Source organism: Urocitellus parryii, chromosome 7 (genome assembly GCF_045843805.1).
Source record: "Urocitellus parryii isolate mUroPar1 chromosome 7, mUroPar1.hap1, whole genome shotgun sequence".
NCBI classification, from domain to species: Eukaryota; Metazoa; Chordata; class Mammalia; order Rodentia; family Sciuridae; genus Urocitellus; species Urocitellus parryii.
In genome coordinates, this window is record NC_135537.1 from 79,854,167 (window position 1) to 79,870,848 (window position 16,682).

The following is a 16,682-nucleotide window of genomic DNA, read 5'->3' on the forward strand; positions in this document are numbered from 1 at the left end:
GGGGGCCTATATGGGGGGGGGGGCCAAAAGTTGTGTTGCTTCTCTCTGCTGCTACTGTTGACATGTCCACCCATTAGTCAAATCTCAGAACCCCCTCCCCATGGACAATGAGAACTGGGAAATAGCTAGAGGCCTTTCTCCCTCCTGCCCCCACCAGTTCAGACTTAGCACCTACCAGGGATGCACTGGGAAGGTGGTTGTGACTGGAGCCAGGTAAAATTCCTCCCAGCTGGGGTGCTTGCAGGAGCAAGCAAGAGCAGAATGTGGCCAGCAGTGGGCAAGATTTCCCTCCAGACGTTCTTAGGCTGTGAGCCCTAGGAGTAGGGCAACAGCTGGAGCAGCAACACAGACCGAGACTTCTCCAACATGCTTCCACACCCAGGGCAGCCCTGGAAACTCCGTGTTGGTGACAGGCACCTGAGCACAGCCCTGGGAGAGGTACGTCAAAAACCCTGCAGGGAACTGCCCTCTCTCCCAGCATCCTGTGTCACTCACCAGTGGCCATGCCCGTGATCTCAGAGGGCAGCTCCCCAGCACCCCATTTGTACTTTTTTTTTTTTTTTTTTTTTTAGTTCTCGGGGGACACAACACCTTTGTTGGTATGTGGTGCTGAGGATCGAACCCGGGCCGCACGCATGCCAGGCGAGCGCGCTACCGCTTGAGCCACATCCCCAGCCCCCCATTTGTTCTTGAGCATGTGACCTCCATGCCTCCTCACATCACAACAGTATTCCCAACCGAGTAGCACTCTCATTGGGATCATCACTCCACAGAGCCAAGTCGGGCCCTTGAGGCCAGGGCAGTGGAATGAATGACCACAGGGCCCCAGATATGGAACTCCAGGGATTTCTGACCCGTAGAGCAGTCCCTTCTCATACCATAGTTGCCTTCTCAAGATGGCTCCCAGATGCGGCACCCTGGGGGTTTGCTGGGAGATCAGTGAGTTTCATTCCCAAAGTCGGACAACTATGCAGATTTCAGGCCTCTTGTTTATTTAGGCTGCAAGTCGGTGATAACTTGCTGGTAGTTGGCTCAGACTCTTTTTCACTTTTACTCCTATGGAGGGGAGACTCAGCATCCCCCTAGCTGTGGAGCTGGGGTGACAGGTGCTGAGATGTTTTGTTTCTCTTGTTGAGTTTCTGTCTCGGTCTCTGGATTTTACAAGGTTTCCATTTTTCTACTGTTGAATTTCAGTGTCTTGCCACAGTCACTCACCTCAAGGTGAAGTTCTGCACCTGTTTCTTGATAGCCAGGTTCCTCTGTTTAGCTGATTTAGGCATGAAAAGACATAGACATTTCACCAGGAGGATCTTCAGGAGGAGAGAGCTTAAGTGTTCTCACCACAAAAATAAGAAAAGGTAGCTTTGTGAGGCCATGGATATATCATTAATTAGCTTGATTGTACTGAATATTTCACAATGTATCCAGATATCAAATCATCAAATATACACACTTTTATCAACTGTACCTCAATAAGGTTGGGAAAATAATTAATAAATTCATAAATTTTGAAAGATTTTGTGCAGAGAGAAATTAAAGACACTGAGTCTCTCATTCAGGATTTAGGACACTAAATAATACAAATGACCATTTTTAACCATGTTCTTTTCTCCTATTTTCTCCCAAGTAATGCCTGACTTGATGTCCATGTGTGATCTTCTAGTGGAAGTTTTTATGAATGTATTCAATGCACATGTCTCCATAAACAAGTTATACCTCTATTGTCATTAAAGATATCTACTTGCACTGAATGATCCATATCTACAAGTTCTATACTCATAATTAGATGATGTAACACATTATCTTGAGTTCATTTGTTAATAGCCCATTGTGTGGTGAAATGTCTATGTCTTTTCATGCCTTTGAAGCTTATCCTTCGGTGCAGCCAAAGTCAGGATCTGGAAATTATGAAGATGCATCTTTACTCTAAATAATGCAAACAGCTGGTTCTTGAAATGCCAGGGTTCAGTGACCAGGGCAGACCAAGAAAAATATTTCAGGGCTCATACTCTGCAGTTGTGATTAATGTGTTGCTGACTAGTGGACTAAATCCCAGACCGACCTGGGAACATTTGTATCAACAGAGAAGAGAAGGATTGCCCTCTGTCCTTTGGCAGTGGGTCCACCTATGAGTCAGCAAACTAATTGGTCACTGATATGGTCTGACTTAGAAAGACTGTGGAATTTTCTGCTAAGAGATCTTTCTCCATCGACTTTCTACTGACAGAGTAAATCTCACTACTAAGAACTCATATTTATAATATAATTATTTATAAAAGTATAGGCACGAAGCTCACCAACCCATAATTCCTTATTTCAAATTAATTAACACATTCTGATTTTGGAGTAGCTCCATATTGAATGACTGAGATAAGTGAGTTCAAACACAGGAAATTTTTTAAAAAATCTGGAACAACTGGGCTAAGTGGCTAATCCAATCAGGCATTCCAGTTATCTAAGTTCTGGCCACGAAATCCACAGGATGCCTCTTAAAAAATGAACTTTGTTTATTCAGTGTAGATGGAAAAAATGGGTTTCCATTAACACATCTTAAGAGGTTCATCTTTTAAGATCTATGTAAGAGCTGTATTGTACATCTTCTTACACAGAATTTTTCTGAGCCAATTCATCCTTGGGAAGAACATTGGAAAATTTAGAAATGAGGTAATTATGAAGTACAAATTGAATCCTATAATTTTTTCCCAAGAAAACAGCACTTATTATGAATTACTCAGTTTCAGAGCTTCAGTCAACTTCCTCTACCTGAATTAGGTGACAGTGAACTATAGAGTCTCTGGGTCTGGCTAACTTTCACATGTGCATTGGAAGAAAAAAAAATCATCAAGGTCTAAGAAAAACTATGGTAGGTCCATTGATTCGCTTTAATTCCATGAGATGGCGGGGCAGCTGCCTCCTATGAATGGGAAGGGCTCAGGGATTGCTTTTATGAGCAATCATATTTTTATGTACAAGTGCACGCATGTAGTTTCTTTGCAACTGGCACATCAGAACTCAAGTGGGGAACAGAATTATTTAAAAAGAGAATAATCTGATTTTACTCTTGCTGTCCATAAATAGTCTGTGGGAAGTAAACTGAAAAAGAAAGGCTTTTGCAGGTAGCAATGCCAGTCAGTCCTTTGTCTGCGGAGATGAGCCAGGTAGACCCCACAAACAAGTGGAGGTGTTCTGAAAGGAGCAGAACTGACAGAGGTGACGATTTCAGAACAAAACCATCATCCAAGGATAGAATTGGTGCTTGTAGCCCTCTTGTCACCTAGAGTTGCTCATCTCTGCCCACATCTTCTCACACTCAGGTTTTTTATTTTTATTGGTGAAGATAATTATAAAAGTGGAATTCATTGTGCCATATTCATACATGTGTGTGCCATAATTTGGTGAATTTCATTCTCCAGCATTCATGCTTTATATTCAATAACTTGCAGTCCCCCTTTGGCCTACATGACTCCAAATCACTCCTTCAGACTCATCTGTAGCAATACCATTTCCTCCAGGAAGCCTTCCCTTACTTCCTGCCCCCAAAGCTGACCATTCGCCAATCTTGTGTGCTCACTAGTTTCTAGTAGCCCTTGATGTCAACTGCAGGTATTAGGATCTTGGGTACAGTGACCTTGCTCACCAATTTATTCACAAGAATTTATCCATTCTTAGGCACAGTAGGTGTTGTGTGTGTGTGTGTGTGTGTGTGTGTGTGTGTGTGTGTTTTGAATGAATGGATAAGTGACTAAATATTTGTAAACTTAGATGTTAACAGCCTGAGGAAAGTACCAGCTTGCCTTATAGAGTGTGACATAAGAAAAGATTTTAGGATTGTTGCTACAGATATGGTGCTACCCATACTATTATTCATGTTCAGAGAAAGCAAGGTTTCAGGGCAAAAAAATCACAGGTTGGAGGGTACATTCAGCTTATAGGACTCTAAAGGCAAATATAGGCAGCACACTGGAGTCCTCTGGATGCTGTTCTGGTATAGAAGACCAGGCATTAGTCAAGGACTTGTTAGAATTTGCCAATTTAGGGGATTTTTGTCTTTGAGATCATTTTAAATTTTACAGAACCACTGGACTAGATTCACTGGTAACCTAAACAAATTTGAAAGTGTTCTTTTCATATCTTCTATTTCATCTCTTCTTCAAGTATGTGATCTATGACTGAAAACAGCAATAAAATTATTAACTGTAACAGCTTATATCCATTAAACACCTGCTACATAATAGTCAATGACTTTCAGGTGAGATTATTCTTCACGATCTGAAGAGGCAGATTCAGTTGGCTCTCTGTAGCCACAGATTCAATCAATCACACTTGGAAAACGTATTTTTAATTGGATCTTAACTGAATACATACAGATTTTTTGTTGACATTATTTTGTAAACAATACAGTATAGCATTATTTCCACAGTGTTTACATTGTATTAGATTTTATAAGTAATCTAGAGATGATTTAATGTATGGGAAGATGTGAGAAGATACATGCAAATGCAATGTTATTTTATATGGGAGACTTGAACACCCTCACATTTTGATATGTTATTATCCCCACAGTGCTGGATGAATCTCAGGACATCTTGGTGAAAGAACTTGAGCAAAGTCATGCAACTAACTGGTAGGAAACAATACTAGACTCAATCCATCCTGTCACATCCCAGAGCTCATGCACTGGTGACCATGCTGGGCTACCTCTCAGACACGAATTAATGTATTCCTTTGTTTGTGAGGAAATTTGACACAGTCTGGCTAGGCACAGTTCACGAGCCACTTGTCAAGAAGAAATGGACTTTATTTTTAGAACACACACACCGCACCACACGAGCTCTTCAGGAATTCCCTCAGAGCCCAACTGCCACCACTGGCTTCCAGGAAGCCTCTCAACCCCCCACTCCTCCTGCTCTTGATGCCGATTGGCTGGGTCTTGTGGGCGGAGCCAAAAGAGTTCCCCAGTGAGCAGCTCCGTGGTCTGAAAGGGCCTGGAAACAGCCCAATGAGCATCACGCAGAGGAGCCAATCAGCTGGCAGCTGGAAGTTTACTGGGGCCGCTGTGAGCCAATCAGCTGGAAGTTTGCTGGGGCCACGTTGAGCCAATCAGCTGGAAGTTGGCTGGGGCCCTTTGGCTGTGGCTCTCAACAGAAATTCTATTTGGGGTTTCTGCTGGTTGGCTCTTTGGTTTTCCTGGATATTGTTATTACAGAAGGATGCTTAGATTCTGAGCTGCTGGAACACTTGTTATATATGGTTGGAGATGTAGCTTTTCTTCTATGTCTGCCAAATGTGTGGCTGGTGAAATAGTTTCCCTAAGAATCTTACTAACTCTGCACCTTGGGAAAGTGATACTTGGAGAGATGTCAGGAAGGAGTAACGCGTTGCTGGCATGTCTGTGTCTGTTTGTTGTTGAATCCTAGCTCCTGGCACAGGTACAATCGTCTGCCTCATGTTCAAACACACTCATTTGAATTGACTGAGTGACCCAAGGAAATTATAAGGGTGTGAATGAAGAGAGTCCCAGATGACAGTTGCTAAAGTAGAGCCTCCAGCCCCAGTCAGACTCCAGGGTGAAAAATCTTGCAATCACAAAGCCAAATGAGGAACTGGGCAAACTGAGAGTCCTGTGCATATTTTAGAATTCAAAAGTTCTTAATTTATCTCTGGGGATGCAGATGCAAGAGATTTCTTCTTTTTTTTTTTTAATTTCTGTAAATAAAGATGTGCCTTCCCTCACTTTTTCAGGGCATATGCAATTTTGCAGAACATGCCTATGAGAATAAGCATAAAATGTTTGATTATATTGTTCCATATGGCCTGGCAATAAAATTGGCCTTGTCTAAGAAACTCATTTGGAATCTAACCCAATAGGAGAAGTAGTTGCGCAAAGACAGCTCCACCCAAGAAACTCAATTGAACTAATTCAAGCCCATTTATTCATCCAGAATGGGTGGGTATTTCAACTCAGTGTTCCCCAAAGGAGTCAGAGGCCTCAATGGGGAAAGCAATCTTCCCAGGGACAGAATCCTTACCTGTCTCTAACTCCTCAGTGGCCTTCAAGGTTGGAAATTAAAACCACTTTTCAGGATCCCCAGTGATGGACTTAGGAATAAATTCAGCAGCACACATCATGGCTTGATAGGATTGGGATTTGGGATTTCTTTCTCAAAATACAAATAATATAATGATCAGCCTAGTTGAACAGGAAAAAAGAAGTTTGATCCTGAAGCCCTAAGCTAATAATACAACTTATCTCCTATGCATACATTGCAACCTGTTCCAACAGCCACTATTGCAGATAGCTGATTAAGGATTCAAAGATTTAGGATTTATTCCTTTGCAATAGCTGTTCCTTGGGGAACAAACAACATGGATAAACTCTGTGACCTCAAGCTTATAATTTATCTAGGCTTGTTTATTAATCTGTAAAACGTGTTGTGTAAGTCACTGATGAGGAAATTTGCAAAAAATATAAACTTCAATGCACTTGGGTGATCAGTAACTTGATAAAGTGTTTTCCACTTTGTTTCATACAAAGGGTTTCAAAAGTGGATCACAGCAATATCACCAACATCTATGCTTAAAAAGCTGTCCTGATAGAACTCATGTGTCTCTAGCTCTCGTAGGTAATGTTAAAATAACATTTTCACCACCACCCTCCTCCAACGGTAAACTTGCTAATAAATTACATTCTGGACTTTCAGTCACTTCATTCACTTGCTTCAGCAAATATGATATTTGATGTTGGAATTATCTCCTCACAAATATCTGATATATTTTTGTTTCCTTTCTTCATTATTTAAAAATAAAGTGATTTTTTTCTCTGAGTTGTTTTTCTTTTCTTCAACTCCCTGCGTACTTGGTTTTCTAAAAATTATAAAACATTGAAATTCATATCCCTGTTTTATTCACACGAGCATACTCTGTTGGAAATGCAGTCATTGTAAGTCATGGCAACTCTTAAATCCTGGAAGCCAGATTAAAGTGGATTTTGGCTTTTAGAAATTGAAGAGGGTGTTTATTTCAAGCTGTCATTTCCAAATCTTTTCCAAAGTTTTCCAAGTTTAAAAAAAAAAAATTACACCTTAAAAACAAAAGTTAAGTACACAAATGTTGTATGTTTCTGATAGGCATAATTAAAAAAAAAAAAAAAAACTTCTAAAGATTTCATTTGCCACAGCATAGGTGTTTGGATTAAGATAATGGGAACATTTTCTCATAGCCTTTGGTGGATTTAGATTGATTAAAGATCTATGCTGACCTCTGGTGGCCATACCTAGATGGCATGGGAAGCTCATATTTCTTCATCATTTCTCAAGTAAATGACAGTCTTTTAACGCATTCCTTTTCCAATAATTGAAGCTTTCAAATTTCAATGTATTCTTTCATTTTTTTAAATTTTAAAGTATGTTTACTTAATTTTATTATTTTTCTTTAGAAAAGCTTAACTTACAAGTATTTTAAATGCTTCTGTTTCAAATATTTTAATTTTTCATGTAATATATTTTATCTATAAACATTTAAAAATATTTATACATTATAAAATATGATAAGACATATAAACAACATGTAAAATATTTCTGTTATTTTAAAGAACTGCATTCACAAAAATAGAGTTTTAATCTGTAATCTTTTACAAAATATGCAGAATAATTAGAAGAAAGGAAGGAAGGGAGGGAGGGAGGGAGGGAAGGAAGGAAGGAAGGAAGGAAGGAAGGAAGGAAGGAAGGAAGGAAGGAAGGAAGGAAGGAAGGAAGGAAGAAAAAAGAAAGAAAAAAGAAAGAAATTTAAAGAACATGTTATCTGTATTTGGAAGTCTTACGTTAGCTTGCTTTTTTTCTATAAACTTGGGCAAAACTTTCCAAATCATACTTTCACTTTTTTCATCTTAAATATGTATAACATTTACAGAATCATTAGAAAATTTATATAGTACACATATTATACAGAATGGGATGACCTCCTAGAACTTATCCAGTCAGAGAGTAAATATTCAAGAGTCTTCAGTCCCTGTATCTTCCTTCTCTTTGAGCAATAATTCTCAGGGGATACACCTCCAAAAATTGGCACAACAAATAATTGTACTCGACAAATAATTCTTACACAAATGAATAAACATAGCAAATGGTGGTTACAAGTGAAGAAATTCTAGTATGTTTCAACCTCTGTATCTGGCCCAACTGCTTTTCACATGCAAAACACTGGAAATCTAATTGAAATAAAATACAAAACTATGGATTTATGTCATTGTCCCTGAAAGCAGTTGAATGCATAATGTATCTTTTCTTCTTCTTTGTTTGGTTTCCATGGAAACTGGTTGGAATGTGAGATTTTCATCATAGTTTTTCATAGACAGTTGCTTTTAATTGCATGACTGCTTTCCAGGTGGCCTTGTACAAGCCCAAACACCCCCCCCCCTTTTTTTTTTTTTTTTGCTTGAAGCGCTCAAGAATAACTGCTGCATGTACTGAGACTGCATTCTCCTAAGGTAGGATAGGACTGGCAGAAATGGCCTGGGCCTTTTCCTATCCCTCCCGAGGGAATGTAATTTTTTGAATTAGGGAGAAGCTGCCTGTGTTGTTCCTTTAACCCTTAGAAGCAAATATCTTTCAAAGATTTGCCCCCAATGACACATGGCCCTAGGGTGTACCATACAATACAGTCCACTTAGCTATGCTAGAAGTGGGACATGTGCAGTTGATTCTCTGTCCTCCCCAGAAAGCTTTTCTGCGGGACCAGTTCACAATGGATCCCAGGATTCTTTTGTCCCTGTAAGTATTAAACCCACTTTAGGTAACCTGTTGTTTACATGGGTGTGCTTGCTCACCAAACTCAGAAAAGTTGATTACCAGAGCACAGTGAACATGCTTCCTGCTTCTGTTTCTTTAACTAAACAATGTGGAAATGAATCAAAAAATAAAGGGCATGGAGAATGAATATCCATACACCTGTATCTATGTATATACCCCTATGTTTATGAACTCTGTGATATCAACAAATACTTTCCACTGTGTCCTATACAGTTCCTTCAGTTTGCATTTCCCACTAAGTGGTAACCCCCTTAGAGGGCAGAGAATCCATCTCGGTGATATTTGGGTGCTGATGGAGTCTAACATAAGGCTGGTACCTCTCTGCTCAAAATGTATTAAAGAGTTCCAGTTGGGTACCACATAGACCTACTTCTAACTAGAAACTACCAGGACTAAGATCTACTATGTATTTATTGTTTTGATTGACATTAGTTTTCAATAACATAGTTAAAGCGTAGGAAGACGCTACTCACAAAGAAATCAATATCATCTTCTTATCTGGTTCCTGGGACACTACTCCAAACAGAAATTGCACTTCAGCTGCCTTCATTATGAATGCGTTAGACATTGATTCAGACCATACTGCATGCCCCACATTGAAGAGGTACTGGAAATGCAAAGATGGAACACCGTAGTTTCTTAAACCAAGAAGGTTTTGTTCTAGTTATGGGAAGAAATGAATAACTCTGCCAATATCTGTGGAGGGTACATTGCCAAACCCTAGTGGATGTCTGAAAGCATAAATAGTACCAAATCCTACATGTACTGCTTTTTTCTATACATACACACCTATGATAATCAATACATAAATACTCAAAGTAAAAGATTAACAATAAATAATAAAATAGTACAATCATTACCCTACACTAAAATAAAAGTTAGTGGATATTCTTAAAAGTGCTCTGTCTTAAAATAGCTTATTGTGCTTTCACTTTTTTATTGAAGTGTTTCCTTTGGCTTCTTTTTGCCATGTCTTAATTTGCACCATCACTACTTGCTATGGTTTGCATCTGGAATGTCCCTGAACGCCCATGCATTAAAGACGTGGTCCTAAGGATGTGACTTTTGTGACATGATGGGTCCTACTGAGAGGTTAATATTTTTGGACTGCCGTTGATCATGAATAATATTTTTTTTTGGGGGGGGGAACTATGGAAAACAAATTGCATAGAAGGGAAATATTGTGCACACTCGTTGGGTGAAAATGGAGTGGGGGAATGGAGAAATAGATGGAATAGTCCAAGCAGAAAAGTATCACCAGAAATAATCCAAAGGAAAGAGAGGGCAGTGGATATTCACGGAATTTATTTATGGAGTTGCCCCATACCTCTGTCACAGATGAAGACAGGGGAGTTGTGTGTGAAGAACTCTGAGACATAAGTAAGGACAAGGACATATCTTATAAGCATGCTAGGATATTTGTACTTCGCCCTGAGAAACAAAGGAAAACCTTTGAAGCATATGAAGCAAGATGGACCTAATCACCTACAAATTTTTGAAAGGTATTTTTATCTATGTTCTTGGGGAGGGGATACGGGAAGTAGTAAGACAAGCACACAGGATTTTAATCATCTGAGATCTAGCAGTGGCCTGACCTGTGGGTACAGGAAATAAAATCACACACTTGGTGCCTAAATGTAAAATCAAGAAGGAGGAGTCGTCAATGAGTTTTCTCACTTGAGGGACCAGGAAAAGCCTGTCAGTGGAGCAGTTCAAACAACACCAAAAGGAGTAAAAGTCGCATGGTACATTCAATGTGGGACACCGGGAATTGGAAGGACACCTGGCATATAGCAAGTTGGCAGCATGGACCCAAAACTGGGGGGAAAAAAATGAGTGGAGATGCTGGTTTGTAGTCAATGCCAGTGAGAAGCGGGGGTATTGATTGGAGAAAGTGTAAAGGGAGAGAAAGACAGATGGGTGAAAATAAGAAAGAGTCAGAAGAAGGAATGAGGGGTCTCCAGAGAAGGGCACGGAGCAAACATTCAATAAGTGTTTCCTTGATTAAATACTTAATTCAAATGCTTAAAGAAAGACCTATGGAAAAGTTCTTTTTAATCTTCTTTAGCTCTTATTCATAACAGTAGACTGCACACACACACACACACACACACAAAACTGTTGCCATTGTGTGAACATGTGATGCAATCTTCCTAGAACTATCATGCATGTGACCTCATGCATCTTATTCTAAGAATCTGTGATGCTCATTATTCCCATTTTGTCCATGAGGATACATAAAACAATATGGTGTGGTAATTAACACTATCAGGCCTGAGACCAGAGATACCTAAGCTCTGTTCCTGATTCAATTGGTAGCTGATGGCCTTGGGCTCCGAAATTCTTTAAACTTCTAATTTCTTATAATTCATATACATAGTAAGCATCATATTATATTTTTGCTATAATACTTTCATCATGGGGCAACTGTGATATCACTTGTATCACGGGGTGATTTACCTAAAGTCGAAATGTTGAAACGGAGATTTGAATCCACACTAAGAAGTTTGAAAACATGTGTATTCAATCGTTCAACCTATCTACTACCAACCACCTTCTTGCTCTCCAAAAGATGGCTACCAAAAAGGTGTTAATGTTTTCTTTAGGAGGAGTTCACGGAAGTCAATAAGAAATGGTGGGCCCAGGGGCTAGGACTGTGGCTCAGTGGTAGAGCTCTTGTCTAGCATGTGCCAGGCCCTGGATTTGAGCCTCAGCACCACATAAAAATAAATAAACAAAATAAAGGTGTTGTGTTCAACTACTTCTAAAAAATAAATTAAAAATAAATTTATAAAAAGAAATGGTGGGCCCAACACAAATGGGCAAAGGACACACGCAGACATTTGATCACTGAGAAAAAATTCTCATAATTTAGTAAAAATGGAAGCAAAGGCTTGGCTCTTTCCAGGAAATGAGTAAACAAAAATTCAAGCCATGATGTAAAAACTTTCACAAATTAAAGAAGCATGGTCAGTAAAAAGAAAATCATTTAATGTTGGCCATCTATTGGTTTTGAGGACTTGTCCCTGTGATGCCTATCTCAACCTGGATGGCTCCACTTTCAGTATCTGGAATTGGGGCAATTGGTGTCATGAGCTATGGGAAGGTTTATGCTCTTTGGCTTAAGAATTTTATTTAGAGAAATTTTATCTACAGAAATTTTATCTCCACTTTCTAATGGTATAATTATAAAATTCTTCGTTGAACTTCATCATTCGTAACAACAAAATGTCCACAAAGAGAAGCCTGTTAAAACACCTGAGGATCCTTGTGTTAGGATGGAATACATTGTAGTTATTTACAATTTCCAATCCTGATAATTAACTACATAGACAATTCCTTAGAATGCAACCCTAAGTAAAAGAGTTGAGCAGTCTTGCCCAGACAGCATTATTACAACTATGTGAAAAGTTGTGTAAAAATTTTTTTTGAAAATTAGCACAAGGAAGTTTCAGCAAACTGTTATGGCACTAATAACAATACACACAGTTTTCCATTTCTGTATATTTTCCAGACTTTGTGAAAATATTGTATCAGTTCTTAAAAAGAAAACATTTTAAAGCTGATTGTCATTTACAAATATGATAAATATAATAGATGGAAGTATTTTTTTCTAAGAATCCCATTAAAAATATTCACATCAGGGGAAAATGTAACTGGTGAAGTACTTTTTAGCTTTTACAAAGCATCCAATAAATAAAAAATAACGAACTCAGAGCACAAGGTATCATCAGGTGGCTTAATATAGGAATCAATTAATCCAGAGTTTCTTAATATGTCAAAAGATTAAAGGAAAAGAATAAATAGACCAAAATTCAAAACAGGAGCTATTACTTTAAAATAAAGCACTCCTCAGCTCTTTGTGAAAGACAGATTATCTTTTATTAAACACTCAGGAGACTTCAGTCACAGAAGAAGCAACTTCCAACAGGATCCTACTTAGAAGTTTACTTATTGTTTCAAAGCAAAGCTGGAAACTCAAGTGCTTGCTTATTGTGTTAAAGCCCTACCATGCATTCAAGTGATAAGCTGAAAATAAATTGGAAAAAGAGTTTGGGGAACCTGTTCTTTCTACATAAAACTCATATTCCTTCCAGTGGGATACATGAACAAAGAATTAATTATTCTTTCAATTCTCTTGAAGAGCCATCAAAGCCAACAATGCATCAGTATCACTAGGAAAGGCTAAGTTTGCCAGATTTAAATTAAATGGCTTTAATTATCTGACGTAATTTTTAGAACACCTCTCTGCGTATATTTGCATTTTTCATATAATCTTGATCCCAAAGAAACAGTTGTTAATATCAAAATAAATGAGCCTTCTCCTTGGAAAAAAAAAAGTATTTTACCATTGGGAAGAATATAGGATAGAAGTTGATATTTCTTGGTCAAGTTCAGTAAATGAAATATATGGCAGACAGCCTTTCTGTGGAGGGAACTTGGACATCTGGACAAACGTTTTCAATCTTAGGTCACAAGGGAGTCATTTCATGTACTGCAGAAACAAACGAGTTAACGACCATCATCTGAATGTGTCTTTGGGGAAGGAAGACAGACCCTGACAGAATCTAGTAAGCTGGGAACACACTCCAAGAAGAATCCATGTCGCTCACTAAAGACATGCCGATGGTCTATGTCCACTGGCTGCTGGGAAAGTAAGAGGTCAGGGGGCGAACAGACTGAAACCACATAGACACTCTCCCGCTTCTGCCTTGTGACCCTGGGGAAGTCACTTTACATCTCATCCTCTATGTCCCCTCATTGGCACTTGGAAGACTTTCCTAAAATTCCAATAAAGTTATCTGTGAGAAGTGAGTGGCTCACAATGCCTCCTCTACCAATTCTAGTTTTCCACCTCAAATTAATTAAGAAATTTCAATGACTTCTTTCCGGAGAACCATTTCTATCAAATGACAATTTATGAGGAAGGAACAATTAAATTGGGAATTGAATTAGTGGCAAAGGATGTTTAGTTAATCTAGAAAAATGTCTAAGCTAACAAGAAATGTCTCCAAAAGGAGATTTTTTCCAGGTATAAAGATGTCAGTATGGAAAAAAAAATTGTTTACCGAAATCAGAAAATTCTCTTTCCCCCTCTCTTCCTTTCTCTTCCTCTCTCTGATATTTTTAACAATTCTAGTAAAAATATACTCTTCACATTGACTCAAGATTTTTGTTATTCTAGACTCTCCCCCACTGGTATTTATAAATCTATACAGCATTGTTTAAGAAGTATGAAAGGAAAATAAAATAAAGTATTTGAATGTAAATTTCCTAGTTCTTCCAACAAAACTGCTCCTCCTCTTTTTTTCTAATGCTAGATGCATTCTAAGTTGCTAAGTTCCCTTTCAACATCTTGTGCATGGACAGGAGGTAAAACAGTAAATAATGTCCTAAGGAAGAGCACCTTAGAATTATGGCTAACAGGCCACACACCCTGGACACCATGCCTACGAATACCTGTGACGGGTTAAAGGACATTCAACCTCCTGTGTCAACAAAATCATTCATACTTATTGGCATCAGTGACTGACTCCATCATCTGCAATGCCATTCTCTCATCTTTTCCTAAGTAACTAGAATCATCTGTACTGTAAATTTCATTTCAAAATTGATTTCATGATCTGAATCTATTTCTGGGATATTATCTCCTCCAACTGCACCTCTGTATTGACCAATGGACTAAACGCATGCTTTCATCTACCCCACTATAGTATGATTCCAGGCTTACTATCCAGGAAAACTAAATGCACGTGCCCACAAAAAGATATACACTCAAATGGTTTTTTTTATTGGTTGTTCCAAACATTACAAAGCTCTTGACATATCATATTTCATACTTTAGATTCAAGTGGGTTATGAACTCCCATTTTTACCCCAAATACAGATTGCAGAATCACATCGGTTACACATCCACATTTTTACATAATGCCCTATTAGTAACTGTTGTATTCTGCTACCTTTCCTATCCTCCACTATCCCCCCTCCCCTCCCCTCCCATCTTCCCTCTCTACCTCATCTGCTGTAATTAATTTCTCCCCTTGTTTTTTTCCCCATTCCCCTCACAACCTCTTATATGTAATTTTGTATAACAATGAGGGTCTCCTTCCATTTCCATGCAATTTCTCTTTTCTCTCCCTTTCCCTCCCACCTCATGTCTCTGTTTAATGTGAATCTTTTCCTCTTGCTCTTCCTCCCTGCTCTGTTCTTAGTTGCTCTCATTATATCAAAGAAGACATTTGGCATTTGTTTTTTAGGGATTGGCTAGCTTCACTTAGCATAATCTGCTCTAGTGCCATCCATTTCCCACCAAATTCTATGATTTTGTCATTTTTAGTGCTGCGTAATACTCCATTGTGTATAAATGCCACATTTTTTTATCCATTCATCTATTGAAGGGCATCTGGGTTGGTTCCACAGTCTAGCTATTGTGAATTGTGCTGCTATGAACATCGATGTGGCAGTATCCCTGTAGTATGCTCTTTTTAGGTCTTTAGGGAATAGTCCGAGAAGGGCAATAGCTGGGTCAAATGGTGGTTCAATTCCCAGCTTTCCCAGGAATCTCCATACTGATTTCCAAATTGGCTGCACCAATTTGCAGTCCTACCAGTAATGTACAAGAGTACCCTTTTCCCCACATCCTCCCCAGCACTTGTTGTTGTTTGACTTCAGAATGGCTGCCAATCTTACTGGAGTGAGATGGTATCTTAGGGTGGTTTAGATTTGCATTTCTCTGACTGCTAGAGATGGTGAGCATTTTTTCATGTACTTGTTGATTGATTGTATGTCCTCCTCTGAGAAGTGTCTGTTCAGGTCCTTGGCCCATTTGTTGATTGGGTTATTTGTTATCTTATTGTCTATTTTTTTGAGTTCTTTGTATACTCTGGATATTAGGGCTCTATCTGAAGTGTGAGGAGTAAAAATTTGTTCCCAGGATGTAGGCTCCCTATTTACCTCTCTTATTGTTTCTCTTGCTAAGAAAAAACTTTTTAGTCTGACACTCAAATGTTAACAACAGCATTATTTGTAACAGTCCCAAGCTAGAAACAGACCAAATGTCTATCAAGAGGTGGACATGTGTGAAATATCCATACAACCAAACACTGCTTAGCAATAAATGGGAACAAACATGCAGCAATGCGTATGAATCTCAAAAAGTATGATGAGCCAAAGCCACACACTCAAAGAGTCAAGACTGTAGGACTCCAGTGAGGTAAATTCTAAGAAAAAGCAAAATCTATAATGATAGAACTCAAAACAGCCATTGCACCATGGTGTAGGGAAAAGGCTGGGATAGAGTGGGTTGAGAAATGGAAGGAATCTCCCGGGCACTGGAACTGTCTCTACTTACATCACACACCACACACACATTAGATACGCCTCACGCACATACACACATTCCAACTACACACATACAAACAGACATGATAAACCACACACATCACACACATACACCGCACACAGAAGCACCACACACTCACATTTGGTATATATATATATATATATATATATATATATATATATATATATACCACACACATACACATACACTCAGTTTACACAGATACACACCATTCAAACCACACAAACCACCACACACACGTATCAAGTGCACACATAGAAGCACTCATATATACACAATACATACACACACCATATATATATACACATATAGCCAAAATCTATCATGTACTTAAAAAGAGATTTTTATAGTAAAAATTAAATAACCTTAAAGTTGAGAAAACATAGGAATGACCTAAACATTCATCAATAGGTGGATGAATAAACAATGGTACATTCATACAACAGAACACTGTACAATAATTAAAAGGAAAAAAAACCTGCTGATATGTGCAACATAACATAGATGAATCT

At 38.6% G+C, this 16,682-nt stretch overlaps 1 pseudogene; it reads left to right on the top strand.

Annotated features, from left to right (window-relative positions):
* The first annotated feature begins 366 nt into the window (after positions 1 to 366).
* Positions 367 to 16,682, top strand: part of LOC113187412 (14-3-3 protein theta pseudogene) — a 33,377-nt pseudogene continuing 17,061 nt past the window's right edge.